This window comes from Nicotiana attenuata, unplaced genomic scaffold (genome assembly GCF_001879085.1).
Source record: "Nicotiana attenuata strain UT unplaced genomic scaffold, NIATTr2, whole genome shotgun sequence".
Taxonomy (NCBI): domain Eukaryota; kingdom Viridiplantae; phylum Streptophyta; class Magnoliopsida; order Solanales; family Solanaceae; genus Nicotiana; species Nicotiana attenuata.
The window spans coordinates 11,502-23,849 of NW_017674411.1; the positions used below are offsets into that span (position 1 = coordinate 11,502).

At 31.6% G+C, this 12,348-nt stretch overlaps 1 pseudogene; it reads left to right on the top strand.

Moving 5' to 3' along the window:
• Positions 1-4,093: 4,093 nt before the first annotated feature.
• Positions 4,094-6,939, top strand: LOC109218615 (annotated as a pseudogene).
• The last annotated feature ends 5,409 nt before the right edge of the window (positions 6,940-12,348 follow it).

Here is a 12,348-nt window from a genome sequence, read left to right on the forward strand (position 1 = left end):
GGTAAAAGCAAATAAGTAGCACATTTTGCCCAAATAAGTCACAGTATATACAAAATTAATAAAGCCAAATAAAAGTCAACATGTACAAGCTCGAATTCTAGTTGGTCCCCAGTAGAGTCGCCAGAGCTGTCACCACCACTTTTCACTCCCCGAAAAATATGTATGGGTATAGAGTTTTTCCAATTAAAGTGACAAAACTTGAGTAGGGATTATTTTATTGTTCAGAGTCGCCACTTGGAATTGATTTCGGTGTTCCAAGTCACCATTTATTTGAATCCCTAGTCAAAGGAAGGTTTGACTCTGTTTTTAATCGGTCCGCGAAAGTAAAGTTCGGATAAGGAATTCTGTTGACCGGGAGAAAGGTATAAGGCATTCCCCGAGTCCCGTGGTCTAGCACGGTCGCTTTATTGACTAAACTTGGCTTGAATTAATTTTGGGACAAACTGTGATTTATATGTATTTTCATGTTTTACCTATCCGCTTTTAATTATTAAAGTTGTTAAAAAAAAAGTTGATATAAATAGTATAAAATTGTCCTAACCGCGCTACGAAAGCGAATGTGCGACCAAAACGAATTTTATTAATTTTGTCGTAAACAGCGCTACGCAAGCGAATCCGCAGCTATGACAAAGGATTATTAGCACGCTATTATTTTCAGAAAAAATTACTGTATTTGTGCTTTTGAGAAAATTATTTATTAAAAGGTTACTATCGCTATTAAAAAGTTACTATCGCGCTACGGGCGATCCGTGAGTATGGTGAAAGGATTAGAAATTTAACTAAAACTATGATATAGTAAGATATTAGTGAATTAAATTATTGAATGTTAAATATCACGCCACGCAAGCGAATCCCGTGAATGAAAAGATTTAAGCGTGCCTACTGATTGCCTAGCAATTCAACTAATAAAAAGAAAATATGTTAATTAATTAATAACAGAAATCTGATTTCTATTTATTATCTTCTAGCTTATGGTTGGAAAAATTGTGCAAATAAATGTTGGACCAACCAATCTTTTTTAAGAAGAATATGCCAACTTCTTGTTAAAAGGAAATGGGTCAGCTTATGGATATTAGAAAATGGGCCAGCTATTTATTTATTGAGAAAGTGGGCCAATTTGCTTATTTAGTTATGGTATTGAGCCAACATCTATAAAATAAAGGACAAAATATATTTATAGACTTCTTAAAGGCATTGGGCCTATTGGACAGAATATGCCTTGGCCCATTATTGAGCTCCGAAAATGGGCATAAGCTGAAAGCCCAATGAATTTCAAATGCTGGTTTACTAAGATAGCCCACCTGGGCTAAATTGCGAGTCTGGCCTCTCTAAGCCATTAACCCTTATTTTAACTAGCAATTTCAAACACACTATTTAAGATCTAGCCACTTTCTACAAAAAAATCTAAAATCCTAGCAGAGATGGTCACATGTAAAATCTGAATTTTATTCACAATAAATAAAGGTTTCAAGCATGACTCTTTTTGTTATTTTTCTTTAAAGATAGCCTATCATAAACTGGCCAGAATTGCAAAGGTGCAAAAGTAGTCTCTTAAGCACATTACAACCTACTTGAAACATCTCATTTTATATGCATCAAAACTATAATAGATAGTAAAGACAAATAACACATGAAAAAGAGTGGTTGATCAACCAAGGATTATTTTTTTACATATGAACTACAACAAGATATATTTAACAACAAAGAAATTTAGCTAAGCACTCATTTATTTAAATGGATATGCTCCCAACAATCAAGATGAGTTCCAATCTTCTTGTTAATGTGAAAATATCTGCAACATAAGATTAAAGAGTTACTGAGTCGCAGAATAATAAATACAACAACGAAAGAATGGAAGCTCAGCAACTAGAGCAGCATAAAAACAGCAGAAAACCAGCAGCAAATCCATGTTAAAACAGCCCGAAAACTTCGAGAAGAAACCCAGAAACGAACTCTAAAGAGGACTTATACTTTTCTAAAAGTTTGCACTCTAAGATTCACTCCTAAAGCTCACCATTCAGCTTACTTTTCATGTGTTCAACTGCTGAAATTTTTTATGTTTTTGTGTGTTTAAGCAATTCTAAAAAATGTCTATGGAAGTGTGATCTAGTTTTTATAATGAAGAAAGGGCAGCCCTTAAATAGGCAAAGAAAAGCCAACTTTTGGAAAGATTTTAGTTCACCAAAAATTCTCCCCAAAAGAGGCTGATTTTGTGTGCTAAAGGCTGTCCAAAAGGTGAAAGGACAGCCTGAAATCTGCTACGGCAGGAGCCAAAGGGTCACTTCAGCCACCCTACTAAAAGCAAAGCTACTAGTACCCTACAAAAATATTCTAAATTTCAGATTTTAACAACATCAATATCAACCTATTGATTCAAATTAAACAAGTATTAAAAACATGTAAAATAAATTTCAAAACACTGTATTATGAACCAACATGAACAAACAAAATTAACTATTAAAGCCAAACGGAACGCACGATATCGCTGAAGCGATTTAACAAAGACAAACATAATCAGAAATGGATTAGAATAAAGAAACAAGACAGAAACTAACTCTAAACTAAAACCCAAAAAAAAAGAAAAATCAGAAAATTAATAACGGGGCGGGGATTGCGATTTTACCATATACTGAGCATCCGGGAGACGACGATAGGTAGTGTACGACTTTCGAGCAAGCTTTTATTGTTGATATTCTTGAAACCAAAAAATTCCGGTGAATCCGAGTCCGGTTTCAATAATATCAACGACACAACCTTGCTCGAGGCCGGTTAGAGGAAAGAAACGGGCGGCAGTGGCGGCGGCGCTAGGGGCAGTGGTGTGGCGCTAGGGCGGCGTGGGGTTTTTTGATTTTTGAGTCGGAGATATGGAAAGAGGGGGAGAAGAGGAGGTCGGTGGTGTAAAATTTTTGGAGTTTGGGTGGTGGCGGCGGCTAGGGTGGTGACGGCGCGACTAGGGTTTGATCTTGTTGATTATGGTGGAGATTTGGGGGATTTGGGTTGTGGATCTAGAAAGAGGGTGATGAAGAGAAAAGAATGGTGTAATTTGGGGGTGTTTGAACGTTGGCTGCCGCGATGGCGAACTCCGGCGGGCGGCGCTGGGCGGCGGACAGGCGGAGTTGCTGGGGAGGAGAAATAAAAGAGGAGAGGAAGAAGAAAAATGAAGAGACAATAAGGGAAATGGGGGCAAATTTTTGGCCAAACTAAGCTTTAAATACCTAGGGTGGGAGATTAATCAGGGCCGTTGGATCAAGATGGGAGGGATGGGTAAGATTCAATCTTCAGATTACTAATTGAAACGACGTAGTTTGATCCAAAACATTGTCGTTTGGACCTCCCCTTGGCAGCCCTTGTGGACCGAATTTGGACGAAATGGGCTCAAATTTTGGGCCAATTTTTGCTCAATTTAATTAAAAACACTAGTCCAATCCCTACCCCATTTATCAAACCATTAATCAACTCTTGAAACTTATACATACAAAAAATAAGAAAAACACACACTCATAACACACACACACTCATATATATATATATTATATATATATATAATATATATATATATATATAAAATGTAGAAGAAAAAGATGGGGCAAAAATTAGGTATTTACACTTAACATGAGACCTCATAATTTTCAACTCACTTTATTGACCACTAGACGTCACATGGGAGAGGACATCACTTGTGGAGACCTGGAGGGTCGGAAACCCCAAGGGCAAACCTTTCACCGCGCCACACGATTCTTTCGCGAAGCGCTCTTTCCACTCCTGCCCCCACTAACCAGTTCAGCTCGGCTAGTGAGCTTTTGTGTTCGAACCTCGAATCCAGACCTGTTGGACAAGACCAGATCCATCAACAGTGGACGCAAAATTTCAGCACACTCGCTATTTTCTTTTAATACAATGCTTGCACACATAATATAATTAATGTGTATGCTCTAAAATTTTCAATTGTACAAATATATAAAGTTCGAGTTGGATGCAATCAGTGCTTCCACTCTAGAAATGTGGATCCTCTTATACTTGTTATTCCTCTTCCTGTTTCAGATAAAATGGACAGAGTTTCGGTGTGACAATATTTCTACTGTATTATTTTTCGTTGCAGGGAAAGAGGGGTGTTTGGATTAAATTGCCTATAGAACATGCCAACCTAGTTAATGCTGCAGTCAAGGTAAAATAAAATGTAACAATTTCCTTTATCTCACAATATAAACATTGATGAATTATTTGTGTTACTTCTTTTTTTTTTTAAAAAATCCAGGAAGGATTTTGGTATCACCACGCAGAGCCAACATATTTGATGCTTGTATATTGGATTCCTGAAATTCCTCATACTATTCCTGCTAATGCTTCTCACAGAATTGGTATTGGGGCTCTTGTCATGAATCATAATGGAGAGGTATACGTCCGTCCTCAAGAAAATAAAAATATTCGTATTCCCAACTTTGAGTCCTCGACCATATTATCTGTCTTTTAAAGTTTTTGAACGCCCTTTACAAAAGACATATAATTATTTTAATCATAATAATATTTGTCTAAGCTCTTTGCATTTCTCTCTCTCTCTTACATTCTACAATTAATACAATGCTTCTTGTTGTTTCTAAAAGTCAAACATTTTAAAACACATTCAATTTGTCAAATAATTAAAATTTTGAATGGAAGGGGGATGTTATTTAATGGGTTTTATTTTTGAATATGGTCTAAGATAGCTAGTGGCAATGTTGTATCTTACTAATTCGGTTTTCAGTGCAGGACCAAATTTTACTAGCTATCGCTTTTGCTTTGCATCTTTCTTCTGGATTTCATGTTCCTATTTTTCCTATGATTTCAGTGGTGATACTAATATTGTCTCCTTTTGTCTTTTTGTTTCTTGAGTCGAGGGTCTTTCGAAAACAACCTCTCTACTCCTTCGGGCCTTCGGGGTAGGGGTAAGGTCTGCGTACACAGTGCACACTACCCTCCCCATACCATTCTAGTAGGATTTTACTGGGTTGTTGTTATTGTATTTTTGAAGATGTTTACGAACTTTACAATCTAATAAATACATGACATATATCAGGTACTAGTAGTCCAGGAAAAAAATGGGACATTCAAGGGCACAGGGGTTTGGAAAATGCCTACTGGTGTAGTTGATGAGGTGAATAACGATTTCGAATCTTTTTTCCTATTGGTTTTTAATAAATTGCAACAAAATTCTTACAAAATCAAAATCTTCCAAACAATAGGGGGAAGATATATGTGATGCTGCTGTAAGAGAAGTGCAAGAAGAAACAGGAGTAAGTTCAATACTAGAGCTTGGTGTTAAGCCAAATATAAGTATCTAACTATATATGTAATCATCTTTACAAATAATTTCATTTAAAAAAAAATGGCGTTATATTATGATTTGCAGATCAAAGCAGAATTTGTAGAGCTTCTTGCATTCAGGTAATATATAGAAACATTTCCAGTACTAGAGCTTTATTTTTCATATCAAAGTAGAATTCCTTTTGCTATGAACTTTTTGGCACTAAGACTTAGATTTAATTGTATCACAGGCAAAGCCATAAATCATTCTTCGAGAAGTCCGATTTGTTCTTTGTTTGCATGTTGAAACCACTCTCTTATAAGATCCAGAAGCAAGATTCTGAAATTATGGGAGCACAGGTGCGACTTTCTCTTTACCAATTATGGCTCAACTTTCATTAAATTAATCTTTAATATGACTTAGTTCTAACTCAAAATTGACATGGTGGTGTATGACGATGATATGAGTAGAGTTTAAAGAAAGAAGTAAAGATTCGTATAGTCGATCCTAACTTGCATGGGACTTAGGCGTAGTAGTTGTTGTTGTTGTTTAATTGACATGGTGGTCCAATTATTCATCTACATGTCTTGACCATGAAAAAAGATTAATTAGTTTTAATTTTTGGAATGGGGAGATTTCGTTAGGGGTGGTCATAGTTTGGGCAAATTCGAAATCTGAATTTTTTGAATTTTTGGTTTGGATTTTTGGATTACAGATTAGATTTTGGATTTAATTTTTAAATTTTTTAGATTTCGGATTGGATATTGGATTTGGTACTTCGGATTTTTGGATATCCGGAAATCCGAAATTTTTATATTTATATTTAGTCCATTATGCATATGCAAATAGTAATAAGTTCAATACCATACCATTACATATTATCTCATATATTCAATATTAATTACTAAATTACTATCATAATACTTTCTATTTGGACATTATTTTACTATTGCTACTTCTTATCGGCCGTATTAATATCTCTGTTGTATTTTTTTTTTAATAATAATTTCATTACTTGGATACTTTATTTGAATGATTGCGGCAAGAATGGGGAACTTTTCATGCAATTTAACATGACTACTTAATTTGGATATTCATTTTTGTAAAAAGTAGAAACATCTCAACTTATACGCTCAAAACCGAAAATCCATAATATCCAAGCCGATTAATCCGAAACTAAACATAAAAAATCCGATCGAATCCGAACTTATTTGGATTGGATTTGGATTGTCATTTCTTCAACCGAAAATCAAAAATCCAAACCGAAATTCTCATATCTAATCCGAACTGCGAGAAAGCCCACCCCTAAATTTCATAGGTGAAATAATATATGATTGGCTTTTATTTAGATTATTAAACATGTGATTATTGTAAGTCTTTATTTATGCTAAAAGATTTCTTATTTTGATAGTCTTATTCACTTTTTAATATTCGCAGTGGATGGATATGGAGGAATATGCAGCTCAACCCTTTGTAAAGAAGCATGATATGTTCAATAAAATAGCACAGATTTGCTTAGCTAAAAAGAAGAACAAATACAACGGCTTCTCCAAAGAGCTTATGACTTCTGCATTTTCTGCAAAGAAGAGTTATCTATACTTCAACCAATAGCAATTATTAACATTATCTTAAAGGGTTTAATTGACAGATTTCCTCTATTTAACAGAATCAAAGAGGTTACTGGTCAAGTTCAACTTAACGAAATAATGTGATCACCAAGCAAATTAATTATTATCATATCTTTCCTTGTTTTCCTTTATTTGTTATTCTTGTCACAAATGAGGATGTTATTAATAAGTCCCTACTATTGGGTTTGCTAAAAGTTCTATGCATTTATGTTTTCTTAGAATTACAAAAAGAAAAAAAAAAAGTCAATTGTTTTGTACAGTAAGAATCACATGAATTGGTACTTTAGTAGTACTATCAGCTATGTTGCTAGAATCCTTGCTTTAAAAGGCAATTGACGTGGAGTCAGAGCCTTCTATTTGTACTGCTAACTAAACGCGGTTTTATATTTTTAAAATAAAATAATACACAAAGCTTAGATAAATATGATGTATTTGGAAATTAGAAACTAATATTCGGATAGCCAATTCTAATAAACTTAATGAAGGGTCTCATTGGCGTGCATCTACTAGGAATTGAACTTATGAATTCAGCAATTATCGTTTGTGACACTTTAACCATTTAAATATAGATGCTTAGCGGAAATTCATGTACATTAAACATATTATATAAATTATTGTAGACAAATTGTTATTACTGCTGGCGCGAGATAGAGAGAGAGTTAAGAATTGAGAATTCGATATAATGCGATAATGAAGATTTCAGCACATTATAACAGAAAATTAAAAAAAATATTAAAACTTTGAAACTCTTTATCGTGTTAAAAACGTATTATATGATAATGTAAGTATAACTTATTCAACAAAGCTAAGTTTTTGTAACGACCCAACCGATCGTTTTGAGGATTAGCTTCCCGTTTGGTGGCTTAAAGTCCCGAGCAGTTTAGTATTATGTACTATAACTTGTGGGTGTGGTCGAGTTCGGTTTTCGGACGATTCGGGATTGATTTGGAAGGATGATTGTTGTTTTAGAAGCTTAAGCGATAAGAGTTGACCGGAGTTTGACTTTTGTGTGAACGACCCGGAATGAAAATTTGATGATTTCAGTAGCTTCGTATGGTGATTATGAACTTAGGCGTGTGTCCAGATTTGAATTTGGAGGTTTGTAGGTTGATTTGATGCATTTTGACGAAAATTGGAAAGTTGAAGGTTTGGAATGTTGAGAGGTTTGACCAGGAGTTGACTTTGTGGATATCGGGTTCGGATTGCAATTTCGAGAGTTGGAATAGCTCCATTATGTCATTTGGGACTTGCATGCAAAATTTGAGGTCATTCCATATTAAAGGAATAAAGTTACCATATATAATTTGCATTGTGGTTAAGCCAAGTGGCAAGTATATATATATATATATATATATATATATATATATATATATATATATACTGAATTTGAATTAAAGAATAATTTTAATTTATAGATAAATTTTTAAATTTGAATTAAAATAAAAAAATAAAAAAAAATTATCTTTTTTTTGGTCAAGTTATCATACTTAATTCTGTTAATGACCATATGCAATCATGCTAGAAACTTTTGTTATCTTTTCTGATNGCAGTACTAGTTTCACGACTTTCATACCCTATATATATAATCAGTCGAAATGTTGGGAAAAACTTGAGGGTATATATGAATGGTCTCGTGCATCAACGATTGGTAAATTTTGGTCTTGATTGTAAATAGTGAACTCTGACTTTGTCCGAATTTTGATTTCTCATAAATTTCCAGCTGCTGCTGGAAGTATCACCATTTAGCCCGATCAGTGCTATAGTACTTAACGTTGATCACACCTCCCTTGAGGTGTTCAGCTATTTCTTGATTAGAAAAGCAAGACTATTAGTTATGAAGTTAGACTTAACGAGGTCACATTAAAATCCATCAGTAGTAGATTTCTAATATAATTCTCTTAGGCTTCTGAACCCTTGAAGCAGCATGGTTAACATAGCAAATCACCCTCAGAGGGTTGAACTAAGAACTTGTTGGTAGGTGCTTATCTTGGATGATTGAATGATTAGTGTGTTACTGTGTTAGTTCACTTGATGGTATTTCGTAAACTAGCTAGCTCTTCTATGTTGGATGAAAAAAGGTTGTAGTGTTCAAATTTGTTTTTTTAGGAATCATACACTTGGCTCTCTTTGATGATCTTACTGTGATTAATATTTGAGACCTTGTACTTATTCTATTCTGTAATAGTTCTTTTTAAAGGACGACTTAATTTTGCCCTACATTTTATAAAATCAATTCTTGAGAAACATAAAGAGTTACATTGAGATGCTATATGGATAAGTGAATTTTGAGTTTTGAATAGGCTTGTATTTCTGATATATACGTGTAAAAGAAGAATCCACTTTCGTTCTTCCTCAATTTTATGATTACTCTCCAGAGATAATGCTTATTTGCTCATGTGCAACTAATTTTTCAAATTTTTTATTGTTTATTCTATTATAATATATAAGTTAATTAAAAATTTTAAACTCCGAATGATGATTTAGGCAAGTAGTTTCAGAGTTTATTTGGTGTGAGAAAAATCACCAAAATTTAATTATGCCTTATGTGTCATCTACTACAAAATAAAGGGGTATGTGGTTTTTTTAAAGTTGACTTTCACTTATTAATAGTCAAATCAACTAAACTGTAGTCAAAATGGACTTGAGTGCCCATATATATATATATATATATATATTAAAGAATAATTTTGAATTTATAGATAAAGTTTTTAAAATTGAATTAAAATAAAAAAATAAATTTATCTTCTTCTTTTTTTGTCAAGTTATCATACTTAATTCTGTTAATGACCATGTGCAATCATGCTAGGAACTTTTGTTATCTTTTATGATTATTTAAATACTACTGCGTCTGTGGCAAAAAAAAAAAAAAACTATTACATATAACAATAAAACTCTTTCACATTTAAAACCCTATAATTATGATTCTTTAAAACAATATAACTAGATTTGAATAAATCGAATTTCTTTTAAAATAAATGTAATATATAGGGTACACGTCTATAGTTATCCAGATAACAAAAAAGAGTTTAAAAATCGAATAAACGTTTACTTACATATATAAAAGTTTACCTACATGCTAGAGAAAGAAACATCACAAAAATCAGTCAATATTCAAAAAAATTATTTTTTTTTCTTTTTGAAGAACGTTTGTTTGAAGAGTCAATTTGTATAAATGGACATCAAACAAATAACAAAACGTTGGCTATACAATTGCTATCATTAATTTTAATTTAGCACCTACTAGGAATTGAAGGGTATAAGCTGAAACATCTTCATTTAGCTGCACTCAAGCCAGCATTGCAAGGGTTTAATATTTTTTTGTTGAAGAATATCAGTTTTGAATCACTAGATTTTCTGATTATTTAAATACTACTGCGTCTGTGGCAAAAAAAAAAAAAAGAAACTATTCCATATAACAATAAAACTCTTTCACATTTAAAACCCTATAATTATGGTTCTTTAAAACAATATAGCTAGATTTAAATAAATCAAATTTCTTTTAAAATAAATGTAATATATAGGGTACACGTCTATAGTTGTCCAGATAACAAAAAAGAGTTTAAAAATCGAATCTATATATATATTAAAGGAATAAAGTTACCATATATAATTTGCATTGCGGTTAAGCCAAGTGGCAAGCTAATAAATACAAATAGTATATGGTAACTTTATTCTATATTTGACTATGTTAGTCTCATATATATATATATATATATANGGCAACACACGATTATACACGTATTATATATGGATTATATATAAATTAAACATTCTTCAATTTTTTAATTTAAGTGGTAAGACGAGCACTTATTTAGGTTGATTAGATAAAGCCAAAAAAAATATGGAAGAATTTCAACTAAAGACTAAAAATATAAATAAAGTTCTTATGTAGACAATTTCTATTTAAACTCATCCATTTATAGTGAAATAAATTAATTTTTTGTAAAAAAAAAAAAAGAAAGAAAGACATAAAAATAAGATAAAAGAAAATAATACTCACTCAAAAGAAAGCAAAAATTTGATATTTTTTTGGCTACAAATAGCTAATTGGCTAATATTAGTAATATTTTATGAATTAGTCAATTTTTGTAATGAGCTACTTATAGATAGACATAGCTGGTTGTTTATTTATATAAAAAGAGTACAAAATATGAAGAAAAATGGCTTTATGAATTTTGTAACTATAACCCATATGTGAGATCCACGTTGTTGAAGAGCGAAAAAAATGTATGACAAATCTAAAAATCAGAAATGAGAAATGACAACGAATTTCTTCTTCTGTTTCATCTGTGTTAAGTATAAGCAATTTGGAAGTTGTTGATATCATCGATTTTAAATATTTTTTCAACTCAAATACATAGATTATAAGATAAGGATATCTTAGAATATTTTTTTTAATTTACATTGTGTGTCGTTTTTAAAAATCACTATTACTAACAAACTGATATGATATCTGAATTTGATTATAAATGCAATTTGAGTAGTTTGCATTGAGGTTAAGCCAAGTATGGTGACGAAAAAAAACTACTTGGCAATCTTAAGACAATATATGCAATGATATATAATAACAGTCAACTAATTTAACATTTAATGATTCAAAAAACAAATATATATATATATATATATATATATATATATATATATATATATATATATATATATATATATATATATATATAGTGTTGAGGACAGGTTCAATTGAACCCATAACTTTTCACGCTGAGCAAAAATTTATATGTAAAAATGCTTAAAATTATAAAAATAGTAGATATGAACCAATAAATCTAAAAATATAATGAGTTCAATGCTAAGAATCCATAAAGTATAAATCCCGGATCCGCATCTGTATATAGGATATTCCAAATTGAAAATCTGTGGCTAGAGATATCGATAAACTCAAAATGACGTCATATTGAAATAAAATTTCACCGGCTAAAGATTCATTTAAATTTTTAGTTAGCCGATTAAATTGAATTTTTAATTTAAGGATAATATCTTCACTTGCATCATTATAAAGATAATATATATATATATATATATATATATATATATATATATATATAATAATATATATAATAAAGTTTTAGAAATTGGAATGTGAAAATAGAAATATTTTTTGAAAGATAAAACATAAGTACCAAATAAGAGTTCAAGTCGTAGTAAAAGAGTCACGTCGTAACCAAAGAATCGTTCATATTGTGTCAACCTTTGTGCTTTGACATAAATACGAGTTATTATTTTACTTTTCGGCTATTTTTAGGTTCCAACGACACCAATGAGAATGGTGCAAAAATAAAATTATCACTACGAGATTTGAGAAAATGTTAGTCTTTTTTCATGTACTGTTTCTTAATTGATATCTAACGATTATCTAGAAGGTTTAAATTTTAAGGTTATTTACATATCATTCAAATAACACGGATATTTAACATGGTTAAT